The sequence below is a fragment of the Nipponia nippon genome, unplaced genomic scaffold (assembly GCF_047370975.1).
Source record: "Nipponia nippon isolate SJK-2023a ecotype South Korea unplaced genomic scaffold, ASM4737097v1 scaffold_8, whole genome shotgun sequence".
Lineage (NCBI taxonomy): Eukaryota > Metazoa > Chordata > Aves > Pelecaniformes > Threskiornithidae > Nipponia > Nipponia nippon.
In genome coordinates this window covers 18,401,949-18,418,420 of record NW_028262402.1, presented here as the reverse complement: position 1 = coordinate 18,418,420, position 16,472 = coordinate 18,401,949, and positions in this window count along the sequence as shown.

Genomic DNA, 16,472 nt, shown 5'->3' with positions numbered 1-16,472 from the left:
TTGTTATACTAAGACATTCTCTCATACACATATACTGTTATTTTTATTACCTGTTTTGGCCTTTTTATTAGGCCTTTGGCCTATAATCTGTTTAGACATTTTTAGATCATGGATAGGACATCAAGTGACTTAATCATCCTTAAACTCTCTGTCCAATCTTAAACTAGTCTTTAAAATCACCTCAGCAGTGAAGATGGATGAGTCATCCTCTAGGGATGCTGAAGACTGGTGTTTAAATAAATAAACTCCTTTCTGAAGGTGACATTCTGTTCCTTCAGCAACTTTGGAAAGAATCCAAATGAGTCTTGGACCAGACACTCAGCTCTTAGATGGCTAAAACAGGATATCTCTCCTCTCTAAACTGTGACTAGAAAACAGCAAAATATTACTAGTAATATTTTGGTATTAGGATATATCAAAGATTTATAGAAGGACTTTTATCTTTGTAATAGTGTCTTCCCCTCTTAATGTCACAATATCATCATATTATCTCTCAAAGGGCTGAAATTAAACCATCAACTTTTCCTTTCCAGAGGTTATCTGAATTCATTTTCATCCATTTTTAGCCAGAGCTGAGCCTCAGCTGGAGCAAAAAGAAGGCAAGTATGAAGAACAGTGTAGTCAATAGCAAAGACTTGTGTGGTCAAGGGACAGCAATGGCAGTGTTGTCCCTTGAAGGATAACTGAAAGAAGGAAAACTGAATAAAACAGATGCATTAGGAACTTTCAGAATGGCATTTAGCTCTTGTAAGGCTACTGTATCTACTAATGAGAATGATTAGGGACATGTCAGATAGTTTATTTGCCCAGTTCCACATTCTGAAGCGGCGAGATCCTTGCTCTTATATGGAAAAGTCTAAAGAAATGCAAACACTTTCTGTGTATACTTTGTTCAATATTGTACAGACTTGATCCACCTAAAATACTGATTTCCTTTTTCTGCACAACCATCTTCCAAGGTGACTTAGTCTGGATGGATGATTGCTACTTCTCAACCAATTTTTGCTGCCTAAGTAGACTCTAGGTCAGTCAGCAGCCCCTTTTACTTTTAGTATAACAGAGTCTAAGAGTTGGTTCCCCAAATTACAAATTTGACTCTTTAGCCATATAGTAGCAATACCTATTTGTCTACTTTTAAATATCAAAATTTTCTTGGTTACATGAAGTGTAATACTCCTGAAAGATAAGCACTGCTCATTCTAGTTCTCTCTTCATCTCAATTTACTGTGAACTCTTAGGAATAACAAACACTTCAGAAACAGCTGTTGTCAGATATAGTAGCCAAACATCTTCCTCATTGTTAGTACCTGGTTTTTGCAGACTGTGAAGTATAACTTTGAACCAGACTCACTGTTGCCCTGCACTTTCAGAAACTTTTAACTCCAGGGAGCTTTTGATTTGCGTAAGACTGCTACACAAAGTTTTATTCCAGGTCTCCCATGCTGTTCAGAAATAACTCTGAGCTGGAATTCAGAGGAAGGTGGTCTCTTTTATTCAGCCTCTGAGCGAACATGAAGCTCCAGGCAGCACATCCAGTTCCAGTCACCTGAGAAAGTATGCATGACTATTTAATTTCTAATGGGCTTTTTAGAGTCAGTGACAAAGCACCAGGGGTAGGAGAAAGGTTTAGATTTGACATACGTAATAGAAAATGTTTTCTAAAGGCTACGTCAAACAAAAACATAAATGAGATCTCTCAGAGCTTTGAGCAATTCTTCCCTTAAATACCTTTTCTATAGAATCTTCAGCCCTGCTTTATTTTTCCTAATTTTCCTTCCAAATTGCAGTCCTTTCCTGTTAGGGCCTATGGCATTCTTTAGAGAAAGGGCCTACAGTATTACACCCATTCATCTGACTCCTCTGTTTCTTCTGAAGTTTCAAATGAGCTAAAATTCCCTGGGTTTTCTTCTCAGAAAGTTTTTTTTGTGTTCCTGGTTAGTTTCAAAACTGAATTCAGTTCTACCTTTCTCCAATCTCTGCATTTTTCATGGTGCTTTCTTCATCAGAATTAGTCACACACAAACCTCGTTTCTTTTTGTGCACATAAACATGATAGAAGTTTGTTCCACTATTTGGATCTTCAGCTTTGATCATCTCACCTGGTTAACAAGATTAAATTCTTAGGTGACAATTTTCAAGTAGCAAACTTGAATTATGGACAAGAACAGCCATTTTAATGTTTTGAAAATGCTTTAATTATTTATATTAATTTAATAAGAAATGAGATTGGTTTCCAAGTCAGAACTCTGTCTACTTGATCATTTTCCTATCTGTAAGCAAGTGCTAGGAACCTAGCTAAAAACAAAGATAAAATCACAGCTAGTGGAGTTGGCAAATATCTTGGACTATTGTCAAATATTCACTGCAGAATCAGCTGCAAGCAAGGTTCAGCTGCAAAGACAGCAAGCAAGAAGCACTATGCAATTGCCACTCATCTACTTCAGTGCAAAGTTGGCCATGTTAGATTAAACAGATGATTAGTTGATGTAGTGGATTTGTTCCAAAGTTGCTGAAGTGTGGCAACATGGGCCATGCTAACATCTGGTTGATACAGGGAAACCAGAAGCTCTGAGACAAGAATAACTTTAAATGGCACAACCATTTACAGAAGTAAATAGAAGCCAGCAGAGATATTCACCCAAAGAACTAATAAAAATGGAGTAAATCTTTTTAAAGATGAGAACAATACTATGTCTAGTATTTTGGACTGCATTATTTGCTAATTGTAAAAGCTCTGTGGATGCCTATTTATTAACAAGAGCAGCAACAACCATGACATACTTCTAGTATCTCCTATCTGATCAAAAGTTCTTTTCTAACAAGCAGAGTGCTGTTATATTAAGCCAATGTACACAACACTGGAAGCTTATCCTTTAGCAACAGAACCTTGTTAGCCAGTAGCATTACTATAAACACCAGAAATTCAAACGGAAAATCACTTGGAGCCCTGAAAGCCACAGCTAAATATTAAAAGTGAAGATGGAGTATTTAAACTTTGAGGGAAGATAATGCAGTGGATTCAATTTATGTTTTCCAGTATTTATTCTGCAATTTAGGTAAATGTGTTGCTAATAAAAAATGCATGTGTAAATAAAGAGTTCGAGTTCAAATTTTATTGCTTGCTTGACTTTGAAAATGTCCCTATGATCATATATTCAAAAATTTCTGTTTGACTGATCTGAGAGCCTGGGACTTCTGAAACGTTTTAAGGAAGTATTTCAGCACATTGGAAAAAATGGCAAAGTTAATTAGTATCCTTAAAATTATTAGCTTCTTAAAAAAAACTGTAATTCAACTTCAAGGAATCCTACTGTCAATATCTAGCCTGGGATGCAAAGCCCTAACAATTGCAGTGGTTCATGTAAGGACATGTGGAAGGAGAGTGTCTGCTCCTTTAAGGGTATGTGGTCAAGGGCCTTTTCAATGCAAAAAGGGTTATTAAGAAAAGGACCAAACCATAAACAAGAATATAGAGAGGCACAAACCTGTCGAACAAGTGATAAGGGAGGCAGTGATGAGAACAAACCTGGTTAGCCTCACTAATTGGTAAGGTTATGTGGGGTGTGGGAATGTTTATTTTTAACTAAGATTGTCTGACTAAGGACTTTGCCAAATTGGGATGATAAGGAAAGAGAAGATGAGAAAGGCTCAGATACATAAAACCTGACCAATTAGTGTTAATGAAAATAACCAGAAACAAACCTGGCCAGTTGAAGTAATTGATGGACTAACCGCAGGCAAACAGTACTTTGCAACTGGTAAGGATGAAGAACTGAGGGTCCAGGATGTTGGGAGGGGGGTCAGTGGCACCATGCAAACTGATGAGGCAATGTGCAGGGGAGGAAGAAAGGAGAAATACATTGTGGTTTAAAGTATTGATATATATTCTGTCAGGATTGTCATGTTTGATGCTGTTAACATTATTTCAAGTACAGCTATGGGGATTGTTTTTTATTGGTATAACTGTAAAATAAAGAAGTTTTTTTTCTGCTATATTCTGTTCCATATTCCTTTGTAACACAGTTGTGATAATATTTTTCAATTATGTGCTAATTGTAAGGATATGTGGGAGGAGAGTGTCTGCTCCTTTAAGGTGTCTGGTCAAGGACTTTCTCAACACAAAAGGGGATATTAAGAAAAGGAGGAAGCCATAAACAAGAACACAGAGAGACACGAACCTGACCGACAAATTATAAGGGAGGCAGCGATGAGAAGCAAACCTGATCAGTTGCACTAACTGGTAAGGGTATGTGGAGTGTAGGAATGTTTATTCCAGTAAGGTTATCTGACCGAGGACCTTGTCAAATGGGATCCTAAGGAAAAGGAGGAAGCAGTAAAGTATATGGAGACACAAACCTGACAGGCAAATCATAATGGAGACAAAGAAAAGAAGCCAACCTCATCAGTCACACTGACTGAACAGCTATCAAGAAACTGCAGGCAGATGGTACATTGTGACTAGTAAGGATGCAGACCTGAGAGTCCAGGATGTTGGAGGGGAGTTGGTGGAGTTGGTGCAACTGTGCAAACTGACGAGGCCATGCGCAGGGGAGGAAGAAAAGAGAAAGAAACAGAAAAGGGGCCGGTTGCGTGTAAACCATGGCCAGTCAGTATGCTTGTCTGGCTGAGCCCTGAGCCTGATTGCTGCAATCTGTCCTAACTCTCCATTAAATCTTAACTAGCTGTCTGTGTTATCTCGCTCTCTATCCAATGTGTGTGAGCACTGCAAGGACTCAGTGCCAGCTGCTGGGGGACTGTTGTGAGAGGACTAGGTGCCAGCAGCTGGAGTCAGACTGGGGGTGTGAGTGCCCTTGGCCTGTGATGTCGGCTAGGAGACTGAGGGCGGGGATCTCAGTGATGGCAACTGGAGCAAGTGGGGGTCTTTAACCTCTTGTCATGGGGACAGAACGGTGTGTGTTTCCAGAAACCAGCTGCTGGGCATCACCAGCATGAGTGAGGTGAGCGAGGGGCTCAGTGCCAGTGGCTGGAGCAGGACCGCAGATCACAGCCATGTGCCTGGTGCCAGCTGCTAGGGTGCAATTGTCTGTATCCTCCTCAAACCTGGTGTGCATGGGTAATCATCAGCAAACTTCAAGCTGGACCAACCAGCGGGTAGGAGACCCTGGGTCAGGGCAGGGTTCTCAGGTGGGCACAGGGTCTGTGCTGGTGTGCCCAGGGGGACCTGCAAGTGTGGGATGCTGTGGGGTGAGTGTGTGAGTGCTGTGTGTTTGCAGCAAGCACTGAGCTGGACCAGGCAGTGAGGTGGGGACCCGAGGGGCAGGCAAAGGGGACCAGGATCAGTGCAGAGTGCCGGGCGGGCAAAGGGGCTGTGTGGTACTTGGGGGATCCATGAACGTGCGTGTGCTTGTGAACCTGGGGAGTGTCCCATGTGTGCTGCACTCGTGACCTTCTGTCTCAGCCAGCCCAGGAGGAGGGTGCTGGGCTGTCTGCCCTTGTGTTTGTGTGAGTCCCCTGGTAAGCGTGCTGTTAGAGGCTGTGCCTCCTCCGTGGCAGTGTATGTGGCTGGCCAGACAGAAGCAAGTCCTGGACCAGAGCAACTGGTGGTGAAGGCCAAGGATAACAGTTCATGTAATATTTTATTAGTCATGGTCAGCTCCCAGCTGTCTTTTTTTTTTTTTTTTTCACCCTTTTGTCTTTCAAAGTGTAGCATTTCATCTTGTGAGATGATATAGTTGACAGCATCCTTAAAGGCCAACACTTTAAATTATGATTACAGGATCCCTGTGTTGGATCATCTTCAATTACTGTTTGCAGTAGGAAATAAAAACTTCATTCTGCATTATTTTTAGTTCTTATTTTCTTATTCTTGTAGCTGGAAGAGCTCTATTATTCAGCAAGTCAGCATTGTATGTATTAGAATACTATACCCACGTACAATTTATGAATTCATAATACCTGGATCTGAAATGACACTTAAATGCAATGCTCATTTTTCAGTCCATGATCAGATATGAGAAACTTGTAAACAGGATAAACAACTGTTAGATTCCAGTGGATTGGAATCAGGAGATTTGACCTCTTGGCTCTGCAGCAGACTCCTCATGTCACTCAGGACAATCTTGTATTTCAACTGAAAAGAAGAGAGCTATTTCATCTGCTTGCACCTTTTGCTTGTTTACTCTATTGGCAATGTTGCATGTGGTTTGTATTAGGAATTGCTTTTTATGGCCTTTATCCATCACAGACAGATAAATAGAAAATGATAGCATTTTTTAAGTATATTGTCCCAGGTCTAATAGCCAATTGATTGAAGTTTCAATCAATAGAATATCAACTGTTGAAAAGTCCAGCTGGCAAGTACATTGCTCGTAAGCTTTCGCATTTCCCTTCTACTGATGTGTTCATACTCACCTGTGCTGTGTGTTTCCTCAGTTCTTAGATGTTATAAACACACTAGCAATGTGTTAAATTCACAATCAATTATCAAAAGATTAACTGTAAAATAAAGAACAATGAAGACAAATGCTCAGAAATTCTTGGATAAATAATAAAATACGTGTTCATACAGCTATCATTACTTATTTGGGGGGAATTTCAATCCATGCAATTTATCAGTTAACAAATTGCTAATCACCAATTCTGGCACTGAAAGAAAAAACAAAGAAGCACTTTGGGAAAACAACCCTTACCTCTGTGAAACCTTTCTGTACCACCTTCCAGGACCCCAGTCTTTTACTGCAGGCTACCTGGTCCCTTCGGCGCAGCAAGGGGGATTGGGGCTGAGGTGTGGCAGAAATACTTTAACACCTCTTGAATTGTGCTATAATCATTCTAACAAATACAACCATCCGTAAATAAAGCTGGTTTTGAATGCTTGTGCATGATGATGGCTCAGCACTTTGGCTTAGAAGTGTGGTCCTCAGCATAACTCCAGCTTCTGTCATACATCAGTTCTTATCTGCTGCACTGAATTCCCAGGTAAGACAAGAGGAGACGCTTGCTTGTAGATCAGTGATGCAGTCTACTAAGGGCAGACACACACTAGTGAATTGAAGAGATTCAAGTTATTAAGTACAGTAAACGGGTAGATAATCTGTAATGTACAGCACAGTAGAGGAACAAAAAGTCACAAGAACACTAAAGAAGGACCACAAATTTAAGTAAAATTATACTGTAACTCAAAGTTTGCTGCCACTGATCCTGAGAGCAAAGAAAGGATTATGTGTTTATAAATGCTCAGAGACAGTAATGCTGAGAAGTGTCCATCTGTTTTTAGATATTCACTAAAAATGTTTGCTTTTCAGCAGTGATGTGTGTTTAGTATTCTGTGTCTAAAACTGTGTTAAGACTTGCAAGCAGAGAGTCGCAGTAATCAAATAAAACCCAATAATGGAAAGAATGAGAATGAACATGGATTTTGAAGACAGGATGAGAAGTGAAAGGCCTTGTAAATATCATGGTTAACCCTCAGGTTTATGTGGTGTGTGGCCAGTGAGCGACCAGAGCAACAGGAACAGAGGTGTGATTAAGAGTGTTTTTCTTGCCTAATGGAAAGAACTTACGCCAGGTATTTCAGAGAACTGAGTGGGGTTTTCATTGAAACAACTGCCATTAATATCTGTGGAGAACAAATGACTGCATGAACTTTGTAAATGCTCTCTTTAGAGGTATTCAGCATTTGAAAGATGGAGGAAAATGAAGGCAAATTAATATGCAATTACCATTAATGCGCAAAAAGATCATGTAATTCATGATATCACAAAATGCTGCACAATATACATAATCATTATTTGGAAAAATTGTAGCCAGAAAATAAGTTAGCAAAATATTCTGACTGCCTTCCAATTAGAAAGGCTGGCAAGACAATCTGTCTAGTCTTAAGATGAAAACTGAGATATTGATTAAGATTGTATTGCCTATGGTATGTACAGACTAAACTGATAATATTTGAAAACTCTTTTTGCTTATGTCCTGAGAGTTTTATTTAAAAAACAAACAAACAAACAACTTTCTCTGGAATACCATATATATCAAAGGCCTTTTTAAATACCTCAGTTGCATTTGGTTTTGTTACAGTGTTGTGTAGCATGTCACTAAAAACTCAGATAACAATAGAAGTGTTACAACATTTTAACACCAAAAAAATCAGCTTGAAGAACCAACCATTTGAAGTAGAAAACATCAAATTCTGATTTGTCATCAGAGTATTCTGACTGCAAATGCTGTAATTTTTGCATCATGAAATTTACTGTTATAGGACTGTATCTATTAGCAATGCCAGATAAATTACAGATGGGAATGTCTAAGCTGCTCTCCTTAGCGAAACACAGAACTATTTTGCCTTTAACAATTTTACAGTATGATATGTAAAGAATAAATAAATAAAGCGTATTTATTTTTCCTCTACTAGTGCTAATTTACATAAATCCATGCAAAATATTCATGCATACAGAACATGTTGCAGCATTTTAAAAATAGTCATTAAAATAAATGCAAGAAAATGCTGTAAATCATGGCTCCTCTATGAAAGCAAGGTTGTATCACATCCACACTGAGCCATAAAATGGTACTATCAGTAAAAGCGATGCGTTTACCCAAAGTACGCTTTTAAAATTCAGCACAGAGATAAAATGTATTTGCTGGGAAACCTGTATGAAATGTACTAAGTTTAACATTTGCCTACTAGATAGCAGCAAAGAAAATAGATGTGTGTATATGTTTAGCTTCTCACACACAGCAAGTTGAATTGATCAACACCCTATTTCTAAGTGAGTCAGACTTTTTTTACTTTAAGATTAATATATTCATAACATAAATGAAATGTAACGTCATTTGCTTTCTGTCATTCTGTTGTATATTTACATTAAATTCTATTGATACTATTTTATAGCATCAAAAACCCAAGCAATAACTGATTATCAAGTAAAACCAGACCAAATTAAAAAGGAAAGTTAGGATCTTTCATCTATTCAGTTGTGAGTAGATTATACACAGACAGGCAAATAATAGATAAGATGTAGATTACATTCTCTTTTTTAATCTGTATGACTGGCTAGATTTTGTTTATTTTTTCCATGCTTTATCTGCGTTGATGCTTTTACACAAAGGTACATCAGAGCTATTGGTTTTGTGCAAGGTCACTTCTAAAAGAGACATGCTGAGTGCAGAATAGCCAAGCAGTTCTGTTGGACATTTTTTCATGGACTTTTTTTTTACTGGGAAAAGTAACTAGCATAATGCTAACAAGTTAACACAATGCATAAGATTGGCAAATGGAAAAGAACTAAATTATACCATTTTTTTTTCCTTTAAAGACAATTTGCGAAAAGAAAAAAATCACACATCCTTTTAAACTTATTAAAAACGCTTGAAAGACTTGTCCTGTGTATCAGATATCAAAGCTATTCTGGTTAGCGCAGTACCAAAACCCTAGAGAATATTCTGGGTTTTTGGAAGGGGAATGAACATCAAAATAACTATGGCACTTGGAAAGACAAAACAGTTTTCTCATTTTGGAGTGATTGTCTGATGTTTCAGAGAATCAACAGTTGTTTATATTTGATGTTCCAATTCTAGAAGTGTTGAGCACCTTTCCAAATAATTTTTCCAGTGTCAAAGACAGCCTGCAGAAGCACCCAGACATTTTCAGTACCAAAAAAACTGTGGGAGAGATCTAATATTGCCAGAGGATGATGCATTTTTTTAACTGTTTTGGGTTTCTATGTAGAAACCAAATTTTGCGTCTTTTCCCTAGCCTCTTGGAAGGGAAGATGACAGTATGACTCATGTTTCTTTGAGACAAAATAGGGATATATTCCAGAGCTTAGTACAAGGGCCTTTTGCATTTTATCCTGGTTAAAGAAATGTTTGTTTGTTTTTTTTTTTTCTGGATAAGTATAACTTTTGAATAGTACTCATTCATTCTTTACAGGGCATAAGAAGATGCTAGGAGTTAGACAGAAACAAGTCAAAGACTCACAGCATTGTACAGGCTTAGGTAAACAGGAAGGCTTACACAGTACAATCCTCAAGTAAAACAGCCTTTCCAGGACTTGGTGAGAGTAGTTTACTCGCTTGTCCTTTTCTTCAAGTTGATGGATTATTCTCATGCCTGAGAATTCCTGTGTCATGAAAGTAAAATTGTACCAAGTGTCTCCTATCCAAGACTTCCTAAAAAATAGAGGAAAGATTTCTGTGACCTTCATTCCCACCATTCATTCCCATTCATAACATCTATGACTAGAATATCTATCAGTTTTCACTCATGTAAAATCTCATAGAAATGCACGAACTAATGATCCTGATTCTAAAAATCCTGTTTCTAAAAATCCTTCAATGACTGGTTGTCAGCTTTCAATAAACATAAGCTTTGGAATAAGTAATCTAGTTAAATAAATACAGGACTGAAAACAAAACTACTTCCCTCCACCCACCCAGTCCTCCTATTGTTTATAGCCTTAGCTTCTTCAGCTTGGTCTGCCATTAAATGGTAACCTTTTTGCAGCAATGAGAATATCTTTCTAGGTATTTATCTAGTGCCAAAAGTAATAAGGTACCGATTTTAAATTAATCTCCAGGAAAGACCAGCCACTGCCTGGGAGATCAAACAAAAAGTTTCTGTGTAGCATTACTGAAACAGAGCACACAGGGAATTCAGCATGCCGTTTCTGTCTCACAGGTCTCATGTACCAGTGTTTCATTGTAGGTAGAACCTAAATTCTCCATGGCTATGAAGCACATTGATAAATAGAAATAAATACTTTGCTTACAGATACGCATACAGTTTTATTCTCCATCAATGAGAAAAATTAAATGCTCCCATCAGCTAACTGCTAAAGTTGATAATGTACTGATCATATAATTACTTTCTGCTTATTTCCAGTAGAACTGCTCTAACAGTATCTCTGATTCAGGATGTCAGATCATATTTAGAATCAAACTGAACACAGCAGAAGCAATCTTTGGTCACCTCAAATGTTGCAGAGGTAACTAGTATCAAAACCTTTGCCTATCTTTTCCATTATACACTCAGATTAAATAGCTTTCGGGAGATAGAAGTGAAGAAGGAAAAAGGCAACAACATACAAGAAGGTAATCTGTCATCAAGAGGACTAATGCTCAAGAGACATCTATAAAAAAAGTTACTGAGAGTCAAGTACATGCCCCTGCGTCTTGTAAAGTCAATTTTTAGGATAGACTATACCGGACATCATTTTTCACTGCAGGAAATTTGAAGCACATATTTACTTTTTCAGTTAATTAAGCACACAACTGATGCTATTTGAACTAATGAATGTGTATGTTCACATAAACAAGGTCACTTTCTCCTGTATACATCAAACAAGTGTGCTTCTGACTGCATTATAGCTTGAAGAAAAGGTCTTACATCTCAGTATGCTTATAAACCTGGCTCTGTTTGCCTTCTTATAAGGGTCTGAAAAGAAGCTTGCAACCACACTGTGTGCAGGAGGGGAGCTTACACTGACCAACACATCAGTACAAAAACCTAAGCTGAAAGTTCTGAAAACATGGAATTCTTAGCCACATGGAGCCCAGATTGTTTTCATGGTGTCAATAATAATTTATTAATAAAAAAAATTCCCACCAGAAATCAATACCTTTGAACATGTTATATTAACCTTCCAGTCACACATTTATGGCAAATTTGAACCTTATCGCTAAAGTTTGGTTTCTTTTTTTCTTCTCAGACTGGCCACAAAGAAAACCCTTTATGAGCAGAGTTTGCAGCTGTGGTAAATGGATAAGGAAGTATTACAACTGTTTCATTTTTCTATTTTGGAAAAAATGAATTCAGTTTTACCAATCAAGGTAAAAATTCTGGCCATGAATCATAAATATGGCCTTGAAATAGACAGTTAATACAAGCTTAATGAGTTTGGGCTGGATTAAGATCAGTCAACTTTGGAGGGGAAAAAAAGAGATTAAAAATATAGAAAAGATATGCTGCTGAATTTGTTTCCATTAAGAAGGATTTTTTAAATCTGTTTCTACTTCATCATCTCATGTTAATGTAATAGTAGTATTACCTGATCCTAGTGCTTAAAATAGCTTCTTTATATTTAGAATGTTATCCACATATTATTACTTCATATTCCCTGTAAGAAGATTAGAGCTGAATATTACTGATTTTGACTAGCAAAACTACTTGATATACATAATGCAACTTTTGGCTGTAGCTAAAACTGGGAAAACTATGCCCAAACAAAAAAAAAGTCGACTCACTAAACTGTTTTGACAGTCAAACTTTTTTAACATTGTAGCCTAAAGGATCTGCACTCAAAGATGAATAAGTCAATGCAATAATCCCCCAACAGAAGAGTCATCCTAACACTTTTCTTTTATACTGCTGTGTTAAATTTGGTGTCTCTAAAACGCCAGAGGCACTGAAAATTGTAAGGCTAACAAGATGTTTGTGCTGCCATTTTTTCTGATGTTATATGGCATATCACAATAAACTAAACAAGCTGGGCAGAAAGAGTCAAGAGAGTTGTCTAAGCAAGAAAGAGCAGACTAGTTAAAGAACACAATGGAAGTGTAAGCAGAACAGTAATTCAGACATATCAAACCTGCATTTCAAAGAGATTTTCTGCTGCCTTTTGTGTCTGGACAAGCCTAACAATGCTTCACGCTCATCTTTGTTGTACGTAGAACAAATATACAATGATAGTAACACAGGGAATAACAGAAGGAAAAGAAAATAGGATTTGAGGTTCCTCTCATTCATTTCTATTCATTTGTCACCCAATAAAGCAGTTTATAACTAGAAACCAAGCAGCCAATTTTACAAAGTAACTGAGACAGTGAATTAACACTGAAATGGTCCCCTTAGCATCAATGATTGGTAGATGCCGACCTAAGAAAATCTCCTGAGTTTTGCAGAGCTAAATTTTTGTTGATTTTAATAATGACAGTTCTTAACAGTGTTTTTTGTTTTATTTCCCTTCTGTTTCTTTGTTTCCAATTTTATTACCAAATACTTAACCTACATTTCATCAATGTCATGTCTTGATCTCCCCCAGTCACACACTGATATTTAAAGGTATGCCTATACTGATGCCTGTATATCTAAGTAGAATAAAGCCAGGGGGATACCTCTAACACTGCAGTACTGATCATCCATATTGCATTCCATGTTCTCTCACGCTGTTTTTGTCTCTTACTGATAGTATTTACTAGGGCAATATCCAGATATGGTTCAGGTAACATGGGGACGGTTAGTGGAAGTGTGAACCTGACTGCACCATTGCTACCACTGTCTCCAACACTACAGTAACCTTTTGAATCCTCAGACTCTATAATGCACTTTCCTGTCATATCCAGACCAGAATATCCCTAGAAACTTGAATACCTCTTGTTTCAGAATGTGTAAACCCCATTGCAGTGGGCTGAATCAGAACACATTTTAGATATTCTGAACCTGAAAAACATGCACGCACATTTATGCCTTTGGACCACAGACACTGTATGGCGTTCACAGGAGGCTACACACTAAGTGCTAGGTGGTACAGATGCATCTTCAACATTAGAAGAATATCAGCATAGATGCAGCCTAAGAGATCTGGCTAACAGTGTACACTCCTGTTTCTCACGAGTGGTGAATCAAGAAACTGCAAGTTCATTTTTGAGAACCTCACATTCATGATGTGTTTTAGAGTTTTCTCTGGCAAGCTCTAAGTGCCATTCTGGCTACTGGAGAAACCAAATTCCTGAGTCAGTGGAGAGCAGACTCCTTTACTGGAGGCAGATTAGTATCCCACAGTGCCAGCAGCAGATGGTGAGGGCAATCCAGGAAGCCCGTATGATTAGGCATGAATGCCCAGACCTACCTAGATAAATGTTCAAAGAAGATGTCTAAATGGCCATTTAAAGATACAACAGGAAAAAGTTGGAATAATTACACAATGTAGATAGTCATCTTGAAGACCATCGTAGCCCTGATGGTAAAACTAATTGTTTATTCATTGAAAACTGTCTGGGTACTCTTCTACTACAAATAAGAAGCCACCTCTAAATCAAAAGGTGCTGGTGTGGAGCATTCTTAGAAGAAAAAGAATCAAAAGAACTGTGTTCCTGCACTATTACCTAATTCAGATACTGATCAAAAATTACTGGAGATGAGATGAGATGAGATGAGATGAGATGAGATGAGATGAGATGAGAAGAGATGATGAGATGAGATGAGATGAGATGAGATGAGATGAGATGAGATAAGATGAAAATTGGGGACTCAAACCTCTCTGCAAAATGCTAAATTCAAAAGAAACCCATGTTCATAATTAGGAGTAAGAACAGCAGGTAACAACCTTAGATGTCTCAATAGTAGAAATGTCCATGAGGCATACAGCAGAGATCAGTTATGTAGCATCTAGTTTGAAATACTCTACTTGTATTCGTCTTCTTTCAAACAGTAAATATACTCTCAGAAATGCCAGTGCAGTTTGTCATCTGGTGTTTTGATTATACAGGAATACTATTTTCATGTCTATGAAATTCACCATGAAATAGCTAAAACATTAGAATAAAAATGAAAAGGACCTGATACATATTATAATTAAATGTAAATATTTCTGAACTCAAATCCAGTGGCTGGAGCTATTACTAAGTCCCCTTTTCACATTTATACAGTGACTAGTGCTCTGATTGTAAATGTGAGAGAAGCAACATCCTAGGTAACTGCCCAGCCAGTTTAAAATATTATATGCCAGAAATGGGCTTCTTCAGCCCAGTGAATCATTGTCCATGGCAAACTCTTATGATGTGCATCACATCAAGCTGACATTATTGAATCTAGGAAAGCAGTCTTCAATGAAAGATGTTCCTGGAAATATGCTACCAATCCTCAGATAATGGTTCTATAAACTAACTGTCTCATTTATACAAGGCTGGGTGCAGATCCAACTGCTGACATACCCTTTTAAATAGTCAAGTTCCTGCTCTGTCCAATTCACACAACAAAGCAGATGCCTGAACACAGAAAGTCTCTCTAATCTAGCTCATTTGCCTAACAGTTTTCCTTTAACAGTGCAGTAAACAATAAAACATTTTCACAATTTAGAATTATGCTTTCAAATGGGAAAAACTAATGCTAGTCCAAAGTAATTTACAATGTTAATTAGGCAAAGATTCTAAATAATTACATGCATTTTCTTGGTTTATAGACACTTCTAACAAAAAAAATATGCAGAGCTCACTGGAGGAGGAACCTAAATTCTAATCATTGCATTGTAACTTGCCCTTTAGCCTATGTTTTGTCTTAACCTCTGCAATGTAAAATATTAATGAGCTGTTTGACTCCAAATCATCAGTGTTCTGAAAACTCTCTAATAATACAAATCAATTTAATAAATTATTGTGGTGTCTTCTCGCTTAACCCATTATATTTTGATACAACCAAATGTAGATTTCAATTTCATAGTAACTTAATCATTGAAACATCACAAAAGAATGTACACTGCTCTTAGTTGATAATTTGAGTCTAAATGACAAAGGAACGGTGATGACAATAGAATCTACATAAGCACCTATCTTCAGGACCATGATATAGTTTGATGTAATAATTATCATGTAGATGTTATTTTCTAGCCTTTTCAATAGTTGCTGGTAATAAAAGAATATTTTCATCCAGTTTAGGAGAGTACTGCATAAAGGCCTCTGGAAGGCTTACCTGATGCATAATGTACATAAACACATCACTTTGTATCATGAAACATCAAAACCTACAAAAGTTAATTATTGAATATTGATTACTCATGTTCCTTATTTTTTCTTCAATAAAACTGATAAAAAGTGATTTATTTTTTATGAGAAAAAAGTCCTTGTATTCTCTTCAAACTATCAGGGTTTACAAACAAAATAAATTCCAGAGCTCTCCTTTGTCATCAGCTGGATACTATATTGACAAATTTTACACATAAGTTTTAAGGTAAAAATTATTGTAAAGTTGAGAAAGATAATGAGATTGAAAGGCAAATCTTAAAAAGATGCTTGTGAATTTGTGAGATACAATAACTGGGGAATGTCATTGGTCATGAAAAAAACATACATGATACCAAAAGGTCCTCTCAGCTTTTGTGTATTATTTGTACATTTCATTTGCAATAAAGGCCTTTATTATTCCATTTTCTTCCCACAGACAATTTTACACACAAAATAAGTGCTACATTGCAAGACTATACCCAGGTATACAGTAACTAAAAAATCAAGTATGGTGGCTAAAGCTATCTGAATATAAAATATCGAAGTACTTTGTTTCATCTTCTGTTGTATGAGCAGAATAACACTGTAAAAAGATGGTCATAGGTTCCAGGAATCATAGTTATTAGGATGTTGAAAATTCAGATCCTTTTTTTTTAAAAGGGGTCTAACACTACATATAATTTTTTTTTTCTTTTTATTTAATTCTCTTTCTTTTTATCTCTCAAACTACAATCTGGCCATAATGACAATTTCTCCAGTTTACTGTAAGCAGCAATTTCACACTTGAAATACAT